Genomic DNA, 12,347 nt, shown 5'->3' on the forward strand with positions numbered 1-12,347 from the left:
TGGAACATACATTCTTTGGAGGCCGACGAAAGCTTTAGGTGTAGACTGCTGATCCTTTTGTCGGATGACAAGCCCGTCGGCCAGCGCAGTCGCACGAAAACAACTACACAATTATCTGGCGGTCGTAACTCACTACTTATGACTGAATAGATTAAGAAGCAGTGAAGCTACCCGCGTCACCAAATTCAGACAAACTTCGACAAGCAAGAAAGCACAAATTGTAAGGGGGGGCGTATTTCAACAGGTGATACGAGTGCGCCTTTCTGTCGATTTCAAGACGTGCATTGCACTGCGAGTGATAGTGGCGTCAACGCCCCCTGTAGCGATGGGCGCCGAAAAGAAATGCATTTATTAATAATATAAAAATTAAACGTATTTTCTTAACTCATCACGAATATATAAAATTGACTAGGAATTTTATTTCCGTTGAATGAATCTAAGTGTGTCTCGTTTGAATTAAAAAACGCGTTTTTCTTTCCCAATGTTTGTTCCCTCCAAACATAGTCGCGCTTCAATCGCTGCTCCCATAACCCCCCATGCTGATGTCGGTGACAATCTGTACTGAACCGCTTTTCGCCCGAAGCTTCGCGACCTATTTGGATCGACCTTGGCGACACCGCCGCGCCTGAGGAGCTGGGTTGAGCTCTCGTAATATGCTTCGCATAAAAAAGAAAACGAAGTAAGGAATGCAATAAAGAAAGACAGAGAGAACGAACGAACGAGCGAATGAACGAGCGAACGAACGAACGAACGAAAGAAAGAAAGTAAGAAACAAAAGAAAGAAAGAAAGGGATGGAAAGAAAGGAAAAATTAAAGAATGAGAAAACTAACCTTTAGATAGAGCATTAGGTGCACGCATGGGTCGTTGAGTAACGCGACCCACAGCGCAGTACGTTTACTTCAAACTACAGCTCATTATGTCTTGCAAGAAGTCTAACCCCTCCGATAAGATAACCTAATGCATTACCACATGTGCAGCAGGCCTTCGCCTTCAGGCGTTACAGGTGTGTAACGTGCTGCCGATTTCTTTTTTCAGAAGTTACCGCTTACGCAACGTTAAACTCTAACTTTGTGAATTCGCGTAGTCCAAAGACGGAGAACGCTCACTCCCTTTCTGTCTTAGTAAAGTACGCGTAAATATACTCCATATGACAGGAAGAGGACTCTCAAAATAGGAACTTAACATAGGACAGACATTTACTTCTGAAAAATCAGGGGCCACGGGCGGAATCCAGAAAGATTTTACGCGTAAGTAACCTTAGTCATGTGTCGGCCGCCCTCGCTAATGACATATCCAACATCAGAATCGGCTGAATTATTCTCTTACGAACAATTCTAGCGTACGAGCTTTCTGTGAATACGAGCCTGACTGGACAGCCTGGCTCAGTTCCGGGGACGTCGACCGACAACTTGAACTGGTGGACTGGGCGGAAAAGGCCAAGCAGACCCAGGGCCTTACTTGAGCCCTAACCCTCAGCCACGTCCCTCTTTACCCTTCCCCCTTTCAATAAAGTTTATCACCACCACCACGCGCCTAGCACTCCTAATGTCCTTGTGCTGTATTCAGAGCAATATGTCTGACGCCTCTCAGGTTGAAAGTCCTTAGCCATGGTTGACACACCGTGTCGTGACATCATTCCCGATAGTACAGTTCGTCACAAAGTTTTAATCGGACTTACAGAGTTCCCACTTGGGCTGCGGCAAAGATGCGGTACTCAAACCGTAAGAAAGTAGTCAAGGACTCGTTACACGTAACGCCGCACTCTCTCAAAGCTTCCTTTTCCTGTTAGCAACGAATTTACGTTAAACTTGAAACGAAGTCAATCCTTTTACAAGATCTTACAAAGTAGCTAAGTTAAATCGCCAGCAAAACACATATTCCTTCAAAGGAAGCACGGTAAGTTAATTTCTAACAAGCTGAGGAAGTTTTGTTCAAGTAATAATGACGATTTTATTTAAGAGGGTAGTAATCTTGGATAAACTCTTGGATAAATCTACGACCAATGGACGGAATTTTCCTCAATACGCTTTCTATAATTAATAAGTCGTATCAATTCTGCACTCACTGATTTTCTGTTGTTCTTTTTTTTGTTGTTGTTAGCCTGTGCCCTGGGAACAGGGAAGGCTTCACCATGGAAAGAAAGTGATAGTCATCTGCCTCACTCTAAAATAAAGCTAATTCATCATACAAAAGTGCAGCGTCTACAGCATGGGATCCGAACAGAAAAGCAAAAGCAAACAACAACAAAAACAAGTCTAGGCTTGCTTTTGTATCAGCTCAGCTCTATCGTCCGACAGCTTCGCTATCTTATCTCCATTAAAACAGATCCATTTTAGTTTTGTGTCCGCAGGACACGCTGTAGACGGCAACCATCAACTGCAAAATTTCTGTAATCTCATCAAGACTGCGATCACTGTGAGTTAAACGATTTCTACAAGGTTCACAGGGTAAAAAAAAACAAAAGCAATTTCTGAGCTTGTTTGTTGAGAACCTTGGAAGTGTTCTTTTTCTTTACCTGACACAGTAAAATTTTACGTTTTCCGTTCCCCCGTGTTCGCTCCTACCCTGCAGGAAAAAAAGAAAAGCAGCTATTGCAATAAATCTCGACGCCACGAACAATAACGAGAAGAACTTTTAAACAACATGTATTTCCGCTTATGAACTACATTTCCCGAGTCACGTCTGCTGTGGCTTCCTTACCTTTAATAAGACCGCCCACCATAAGGGCTCCCATCGGACCGCTGTAAACCACGGACGGCATTTGCCGCGATGACCACGCAGCTGCGGACAATATCATTACCTTAGTGCTCCTGAACCACTTCGGCGGCCAACCCGGAGGACAACGAGACCGAAAAACAGAATGTGCGCCGCGAGAAATGAAAGACGCCGCCATCCGCAAATCTATTTCTCCGGCAAGGAACAAGAGGCAATACGCATCGCGCCAAATGGAACACCTTTCCCTGCGCCCTGGCTGCGTTGTTGACACTGCCGGTATATATCAGCCTGGGGGACGTCCACGCGCAGTCCTAATAGGTAGGACTCCTATAGGTAGAACGTCCTTCGGACGGCGTGCTCGTTGGTCCGTGAAAACTGTTGAGCCCGCCGCCACCGTCCTGCTATCTCTTCACTCCAAGAAGCGCCCACGCGCGTCTGCAGGCGTCTGGTTCTCTATTCTGTGGCCTTTCATCGCAAGGGCAGTCGACTGCACTGCTCACTTGGCGCCTTGTGAGTTCGTGCCGTTTCCTTTCGTCGCGTGGAAAAAAAAACATCCGAACACTCGATGGTACTGGACAGTTTCGTCGAGCGTGGCTTTCCTGCGAAAACGTTATTACCGCGCGTACATCGCGCGGCTGTTGTTCTAGGGAAACTTCGCAAGTGGCGGCTGTCGTAGGAAATCCTTTCTTTTGTTTTCGAAAAGCTGGCAGCTCAAAGGTATTAGGGTTATACTGATTTGCCGGACGCAATTTCGATGTGACTTGTACAAGGGCTGGAAAGAAAACTGAGTGGTGTTCTTCTTCCGCAGAAAGGCGATTCATTGCCATGCTTGTGATGTCTAAAAGGAAAAAAAGAAAAAAACACTTCGTGCTCGTACTGAGTGAATAACGAGATGCGTCGCGAGCTTGTCAGAATGTCCGTAATTATCAGGCGAGACTCCCCGCAAACACGATCCCAAAGACACCCTAATTGGTCCGGAATTGCTGCTTCCATGAGAGCGTTAGTGTGTGCTCCTGTTTTAGAAGTAATACTTGCCCTTTCTCAAACGTGTACGCAATTTCTCGCAGCAGTTGAGCTCTTTTACGCATGTTACAACTCCTAATGCAGGAAAAAAAAAAAGAAACTACTTCCCCGAAGTTTGAAAAACTAGTACGGCCCCGATGTTACCGTCATGGCAACAATGTTCGCCGTCTGTGCATTCAGAATTCAACGCAGTACATTCAACAAGCGAGCAGAAAGTCATGAGTGGTGACCTGCGATTTGCTCCGTCCTTCGCTATCCACTTTACACGATGCCAGACACCTAAATATACGCAATTAACTGACTACGCGTACTGCCGGCTATTCTACTCCTTGATTTGATTTGTAACACGTTTATTACGAAAGAAGCGTCGTGTGTCCTAAACATTAGAGGCATAAGGGAAACATGTTGAAACTAGTCGTTTAATCGTAAACATTTATTTAAGCATGAGTTCAATCTTGACACTGTAGCGCCATATGCTGACAAGTGCCGCGGCACGCTGGTCATTCAGGTAAACGCACCATGTTCTCAGCTGTAGGCGGCAGAAGCCGCCTACGGCAGCAAAAGCAGAGCAATTTTGTTGGTGATACGTATTAGTAAGTGAGCGCAACAGAAGGTGCGCAAGAAACTGAAGGGACGAAGGCGAGCGCTTCGCACTCGAACCTGCTCCCCCCGTATGTCCTTGTTTTTTTGTGCCGTTCAATTAGCGGAGACTATAGCGGAAGTGCTCTGTACTCGTGAATTTACACGTCCCAAAAAGACAGTATACGCCGCTACGTGTTGTGAATTGTTATTTAGGGTTCTGACGAGCCGCCAAGCGCAAACAGGTGTATAACGAAGAGTGCAAGACGGTGCCTCGCTGCCTACTCCGCAGCCCTTGCGCGCCGAAGTCGTTACCTCCCGCCAAAATTGTCGCCACGCTTCTGCCAGTGGCACAATCCCGAGGGGTCGGCTGTGCACGGCTTGTGTCGTATACAAATGGCTGAAGCGATTTAGCGCTTCAGCGCCAGACTTGCGCGTCGGCGCGTCTCGGTTGGTGCGACACTCAAGCTGGGGGTGATTGCGGCCAGGTGGCAATACTTTCTTTTCAATTTATCAAAGTTTAGCCCAGCATATAACACCATATGCTGGGCTAAACTTTTTTTTCTTTTTTATTTAGTGCTACCTCGCTCCGTGTAAGACACTTTGTCCGTAGGTGCAGCGCCAGACCTCGCGTGCAGTGATATCAATGCGTATATTGATGACAGTTCCGAGGCATTAAAATACACACAGAGCTGAGGCGTTAATACAGCATCGTCATCTCTGTTGTTGTTGTTGTTGTTGTTGTTGTTGTTGTTGTTGTTGTTGTTGTTGTTGTTGTTGTTGTTGTTGTTGTTGTTGTTGTTGTTGTTGTTGTTGTTGTTGTTGTTGTTGTTGTTGTTGTTGTTGTTGTTGTTGTTGTTGTTGTTGTTGTTGTTGTTACTTTCTCCGACTTCGGCCTATTTTTATGTCCACTGCAGGGCGAATGCCTCGTCCAGCGATCTCTAATTACCCCTGTCTTGTTCTGACTACAACTTGCAACTGAAAATTTCCTAATTTCATCACGTCACCTAATATTCTGCCGTCCTTGACTGCACTTCCCGTCCCTTGGCGTCCATTCTGTGACTACAATGGTACACCAGGCTATCTGTCCTACGCGTAATATGGCCTGATCAGATCCATTTTTCCCCGCTTAATGTCAGCTACAATATTGGCTATCCCCATTTGCTCTCTGATCCACACCGCTCTCTTCCTTTCTATTAATTTTAAGCTGAACATTTCCCGTTCCATTGCTATTTGCGTGGTCCTGAACTTGTTCTAGAGCTTCTATTTTAACTTCCAAGCTTCTGCCCCATATGTTAGCACCGGTATAATGCAAAGACTGTACACTTTTTTAAAGCGAGAGCCTTAAGTGGCACATGCCCCCACCGGCCTTGAAAGAAACGCGTCCTCCAGTCCAATTGTACAAACACTATCATCATCAGCAATGGCTCATACCCTCCTAAGCAAGAAAGAACTGCAATGGCTTATCCCTCTCGTAATGGAGAAGCTACATCCACTCATCAAAGTAAAGCGTACAGTGCATACGTTAATTGGAATAACGCATACAACGTGCAGAAATGTGGCGTCTAATAGAGTGGTGAAAAAAAAACACGACCTCCTCAATGTCTCATACACCCGCAAGCAATAGCTCATACCCAAGTAGGCAAGCAAAAAATGCAGTGGCTCACACCCTCATAATGCTGAGCCTACAGGCGCTCCGCAAAGTGAAGCTAACAGTGCATATATTCATTGAAATCACCCACACAACACACAGAACAGCATGCGTTTCAATCCCCTGCCGACAGGATGCAGCGTGAACTCGAAGAGAAACATCGTTGACGCGAGTCTGATCCTGCTATACAAGCGTACGAAGCCGCAGTTAAGAGTCGAAAGCGGGTCGAAGAAGCCGAACTGCGAAAGTAGCAACGAGGCGATGCAAGACGGCGCATTACAAAGTGTGCAGCAGGCTTTCGCCTGCTGCAGTTTTTCACAACCTAACAGAAAAAGAATACCATAATGTCGGATTACTGCCTCGAAATGTTTCCAAAGTGGTGTCCAGACTTCGATACGGGCAACATCGATGTGCACACATCGGAAGGCGTGGTAACTGGGCCAACACTGGAGGACGCAAACCGCGGTGAAATCGGGACACTTCTTTGCGAATTCGATTTACGAACGGCAAGATGTCCAGCCCCATCACACTAGAGCCAGGTCGACAAAAGTCAGCGGCTTAGCAGTGGACGGCGCTAATTGGCGTCGTTGTGATAGCGGTTCGGCGGAAGTCGATGACCCAAATAGGCCCATTAGCGAGCAGTTGACAAACGCTTTCCGGCGCGTCCTGTTTATACTTCGGGCAAGCAGGTTACTTGTTCGCGACGGGTGACATCTCACCTGAATCGAGCACAGCGTTTGCCATTCGGTCCTCACTCCGAACCACCCAAAAGACAGCTGCCCAATTATAAGCGCGATTCTGGCCCGACGCGTTTGACACTGTCGGGTCTGTCCGAATGTCAGCGGGAATTTCCGGCCAACTACGTGCGAGCAGATAAGTGCATTTTGTTTCAGCACACAAACCGCGACATCTGCCAGCAGAAAGTTATTGCCAAGTTCCGTCCGCTTGGCCAAGTTTTAATGTCGTCGAAGTTTCGCGAGCGAGGATGCCTTTACTGTGCGACAAAAAGTCATGACGCTAAGGGCTAGCGTCTAGAAAGAACTTGATTCTGTATTATTACAGGACAGTGCCGTAGATGCCTCTTTGTTTGGAACCGCTCGCGCACGATGTGATATACGCAAAAGTCACGCGCATATCGGGCGCCCTCAAATGCAGGGCGTCCTCAAAACGCAAGCGTGACCAAAGAAATCAACTTCACGCACAAAAAACTTCGATCCCTGGTTACGTCTCCAACAGCCGTCCCTTCATTTTTGAAGCGGAAAAGTGCGAGTCAATGACGCACACTGCATACTAGTGCCAGTCACTTGGGAGCAAGCCGGTCTTCATGGCAGCAGTACAGCGACTTCCTGCGCTGTCTGAACGTCGCGTTGCAAGCGTGGCTCCTCGACCAAGTTTCAAGCCGAGGGTTTGGTGCATATATACTATGCGTCATGGATGGCATGGAACGTGCGCAACGTCTCGTTTTTCTTTCACAACAAGGCGAGAATTTGCGTCCCCGTTCGTAGCATCGTGACGCAAGTTCTGCACGTCCTCCCTATAGCAGCGGTTACAAAACAGTTTCCCGCGCCAACTAAAAGCACGCGTGGAGCACCCGCTCCCGTAGCTGTTTCGGATCTGACAGGCCTATATGATCATTCGTGGTCGCACCAGGCAACGCGGCTGAACAAAATGGAAAGAGAGAGAGAGAGAGAGTGAAACAAAGAAAGCAAGGGCGTGAGAGTAAGTTTTGTTATGTATAGCAGCCTGCGTTGAATGTCAGCGACTCAGAAGCTCGCGTCAGGCACGCGCGGACACAACAAGGTTGTATTTCGCACTATGTCAATCAGTATTCACAAGTTCACTGCCTCGCACGTATACCTACACCCGAACATTCCTATATGTTATGCCTTCGAAGAACAGCGGCTAACCGTACAGCCACGCATTGCTTCCCAAACGGAGTTTTTGCATTGTAAGAAACCTCGGTCAGGTTGTTACTGTTGCGAAGTGTACGCAGCTTCTTTCTTGCAGCAGTTTTGTGTGGCTCTTACTCTTAGCACACAACCCAATGTGAACGTTACTGACTCGTGCTACATCTGCCGAATGCAGGAGTACATCTTACTGACAATTTTTTTCCTTGTCCTTTTTTTCCCCTTTTGACGGGCTCTATACAGAAGCATATTCAGTTTTTATGTTTACATAGATGACTCCCTGCAGTGGACGTTTCGTGGTGCTATCCATAAAACTGAATACATATATTTAGGAGCCCTAAATGCCGCATAGACCGCATTACGCAGAAAGGGGTGGGGGCATAACAGATATATACTAGCATACATAGAAGCACATGATCGAAAAAAGAAATATTGAAAGAATAACGGGGATTTTATTCGCGTAATTGGTGAAGACAGTATCATGATAAAGAAGGCCAACAATACGTTCAAAATGTTATGCACAATTAGGTACATCAGGAACAACGAGACAAAAGAAAGGTTATACAGTTATAAAGAAGCATTAAAAAAACAGAGCGGTTGTCCGTGCAGAAAGTGGGCTAAAAGGCCCCTTTGAAAAATAGCCGCTTCAGTGTAAGGGTATACTTTCCCACGTCAAACGTTTCATTCATCTATGGATAGTCCTAAAAATGTGCAATGATTTTTTTAACGTGCCAGCAAGAAGTTGGTGTTCATGATCACATCAGGACGAAATGTGATGTGCTGGCAGAACGCAATTTGTTTCAAATGTGTTCTGACCACGGTATACAAGAAATTAAGGAATATTATGCTTCAATACAGACTTTGAGAGCTGAGGCTGGGAACGTTGATGGTGCGTTTTACAAATGCCACGCTTATATGAAACGAATATGAAGGAAGAATAAGCTTTGCCGCCATATTCTCTACTGACTCGACGGGTTTTAAAAATTAACGGTACTTAGACGCCATACTATCGATGTGTATTAATTAAACCATAAGCCCAAAAAAAGACGAGTAAGCGTGAAATATTCTTTCTTGGTTCACAGGATAAAGGTAACCTTGAAAATAGTCCTAGCCTCATAAATGCGTTATTTGTGATGTATTCTATGTGTGTATCCGTTCGATCCGTTGTTGAACAAACGTCTAGGTATTTAAAACATCGCACTCACAATATGACGTTTCTATTTTTCTTTTTCTTTCTTTTTCGTGTGCGTGTGTAAACGCGTAAGTGAATATAATGCAAAGTAGAAAATGCAATATGTTTTGTTTTAGGTATCATCTTTCCGTATGCCAGAGCTGACACTAGTTATACAGAGTTGCGCCAACTTAGCTTGTTAGTTTCGTTCTCGGGATTTGTTATCTGCCTGTATGTGATGTAGTCGTCGGCAAAATATCCCTTTGGAACATGTGTTATTTGTTCTATTTTAATTATATATGTAAGAAGGAACAAAGACTCAGAACTGATGCCTGTGACGCTTATGATATTCCGTGCGTGTTTTCCTTGATAACACCTAGCTGGAAGCCAAAAGATATGAATTATGCAGTCGGTTATTGAGTCTGCGTTGTCATGTTTGTTGTTATGAAGAGGCCCTATAATGTAAACCTATTCCAATCTGTTTGTATTCCAATGTCCTGACGTCAACAACGCTGTGGCGACCTGCAGCGTTGTTTGAACTGTCTGATCTAACACTCTCCTTGTTTAGAGTCAGTAACTTTTGTTAGATGTTTAAGTGAATAGCATTGCCTACTTTGACATGTTTTTATTATCTAATTGGCTAACAAGAGGCGAGCAGTCGGCAGAAATGGAGAGGGTTTCCATGAGGCCGAAAGTACATAACAGTACCAAAGTACAGTGAAAGTACATAACCGGATGAGGAAGGTTGTGCCGGCGTCGGCAGGATTCGCTCGCTTTTCGTTGCTTAGCTTGCGGTGGCTGGTCAAAAATCGCGGCGGCTGTTTGAAGAAAACGCCGCTAAAACACATTCTCTGCGAAGAAGAGTTGGCAGAGCGATGTCGTACACGTGTCGAAAGGGCTCGGCAACGTTATGCTGTCTCGCAAAGAAAAATCATTATACGCAAATAAATTCGTTCTCCTCCGTAGCTTTAACAGCGATACATCGGCGGAAGTCTTCTATTCCTTTCGGAACGGGGCAGTCTCTGGCTACTCCGAAGAAAAGTTCAGTTTAGTTTTGCATATTAATTGATCTTTAATACGTACACATCACTTTGACGTGGTTAGTTTTCGCGGTTTTGGGAGGTTGCGTGAAAGAAAGCCGAAGTAGGCGCAGCCCGAAAACTTTTCCTCAAAAGCGAAGGGGTAATGGAGAAAAATATGTGGAATCAGAATTGATTATCTTACTTTTCTTCCGTCAAATTATACATAATCAGTGTGCACACGTCATATAAGATGGGGAGTTTTCACAGTTTTCTTGACGTCGCATGACAGAAAGGCGAAGCGGGGTTAGCCCGAAAAATTTCTGACCACAGATGTAGGGCTGATCGCAGACGTGGAATAGAAACAGTATGGAATAGCTTTACGCTATAGCGCCGAAGGTTTCTAACCAGTTCGAACAAATGTGTCTCATGTTTCTCATCTCTCATGTCTGAATCTGTCTGAAAATTTCTCATGTCTGAAGCAATGCTGGTTCTCTAAAAGCAAATTGTTCGCATTTAGATGAGACACAAAGTGTGAGAAAAGAATGCGTTCTAAGATCATCATCATCATCATCATCATGATCATCATCATTCTAATTACGCCCACTGCAGGGCAAAGGCCTCTCCCATACTTCTCCAACTGCCCCGGTCATGTACTAATTGTGGCCATGTTGTCCCTGCAAACTTCTTAATCTCATCCACCCACCTAACTTTCTGCCACCCTCTGCTACGCTTCCCTTCCCTTGAAATCCAGTCCGTAACCCTTAATGACCATCGGTTACCTTCCATCCTCATTACATGTCCTGCCCATGCCCATTTCCTTTTCTTGATTTCAACTAAGATATCATTAACTCGCGTTTGTTCCCTCACCCAATCTGCTCTTTTCTTACCCCTTAACATTACACCTATCATTCTATCATTCTAACACTATGGAACAAATACAGGTCAATGATATCGGACAGTGACTGTAAGGAGCCGTGTTACCACCGGATCTAAATACGGGAATAACACGAGTCATTTTCCATTTATCGGAAATGCGCCCACTTTCGTTTGAGTACTAAAAGATGAGTGTCAGGGAAATTACTGAAACATGAACTGAAACGTTTAGAAGTGTAGCGTTAACACCAACAGAACCAGAGCTAGAGTCAAGCGATAGACGCTCAATAACACGGGCTACACTTGGCAAGCTTATAGTCATCAATTAAAGGGGCCCTAAACCATTTTTTATAGAAGTAAAGAAAGGCAATGGAACTGAAAATAAGCTGTTTCAGAAATACTTTGCCGCGAAAAGTACTTCAATGCGTTCAGCAGCAGCGGAGTTATTGGCAGTCAAACACGGCCTCCACAGTGCTCCCGTTCCTTCTTCAATGCCCTGCACTGCGAAGGGTACGGCGCGGTGGAGCGCGCCCATAATACTTCGCCTTCTAAATTTCACCTTGGCGCACAGTTCAAATTCGATTTTGGATCTTAACGTAGACGCCATGAATTCCACCTTTAGTGCCTACGACGCGCTAAACATAAGCCAAGCGCGGTTATCCTCAGGGACCTGCAGTGCGCTTAGCCAGCGGCCTCGTGGTGGCACCGCGTGGAGGCCGTGGTATCTACGCCATGTAGCCGATCGCAGCTTGATGTCAGCTATCGGCCAATAGCATCCGCCTAAGGGATTGGCAAAATCAAGCGTCCGATGACGAAATAGTGCTTCCCGAAGAGAGTGAGGACGGGGCCTTCGGTTGAAGAGAGAGCGTTTAAGAGTAAGGTGACTTCGTGATCCGCTTGCAAGCTGCGAGCACCGCGTACGACAGCAAAGCTTGGCTGAGATGTTCACAGCAGCGTATGCTAGCCGCGGACTGTGCTATTTCACCAAGCCCGAGGGGTGGTTCAGGGCCCATTTACCAAGGGTGGACGGTAGCTGAATAAGTGCCCCTGTGCATATCCTGAAGAGGGGATTCATTAGTGAGGTGAACTTTTCAGAAAAGTATTTATTAAACTCGTAAGCAGTTGCTTCCCCACTGCCACTTTCGCCGTTTAATATAGAAACTGAGTGTTCCTATGCCATCGTGTAAATATTGCTACGGGGTAGTATTCCCAATGACGAAGAGCCGAGCAGGAAGAAGACGAAGACGACGATTGGAAGCTAGCGCGGGCTGTTGCCTCTTGGTCAACTGCGGCGTATTGCCTTGTAAATATACTTGTAAATAGCTTTTCGTCGGTGTCTTCCTATGTAACATATTTGGTGGAGGTGGACGTTCCCTGTACCTCGTCACGGAGCTTCGCAGTGGAC

General features: G+C 45.8%; 1 protein-coding gene across 3 annotated transcripts in view; it reads right to left on the bottom strand.

Annotated features, from left to right (window-relative positions):
* Positions 1-12,347, bottom strand: part of LOC135898902 (diuretic hormone class 2-like) — a 375,756-nt gene that overhangs the window by 41,665 nt on the left and 321,744 nt on the right. The gene's annotated exons all lie outside the window — the stretch shown is intronic.

The sequence above is a fragment of the Dermacentor albipictus genome, unplaced genomic scaffold (genome assembly GCF_038994185.2).
Source record: "Dermacentor albipictus isolate Rhodes 1998 colony unplaced genomic scaffold, USDA_Dalb.pri_finalv2 scaffold_23, whole genome shotgun sequence".
Taxonomy (NCBI): Eukaryota; Metazoa; Arthropoda; class Arachnida; order Ixodida; family Ixodidae; genus Dermacentor; species Dermacentor albipictus.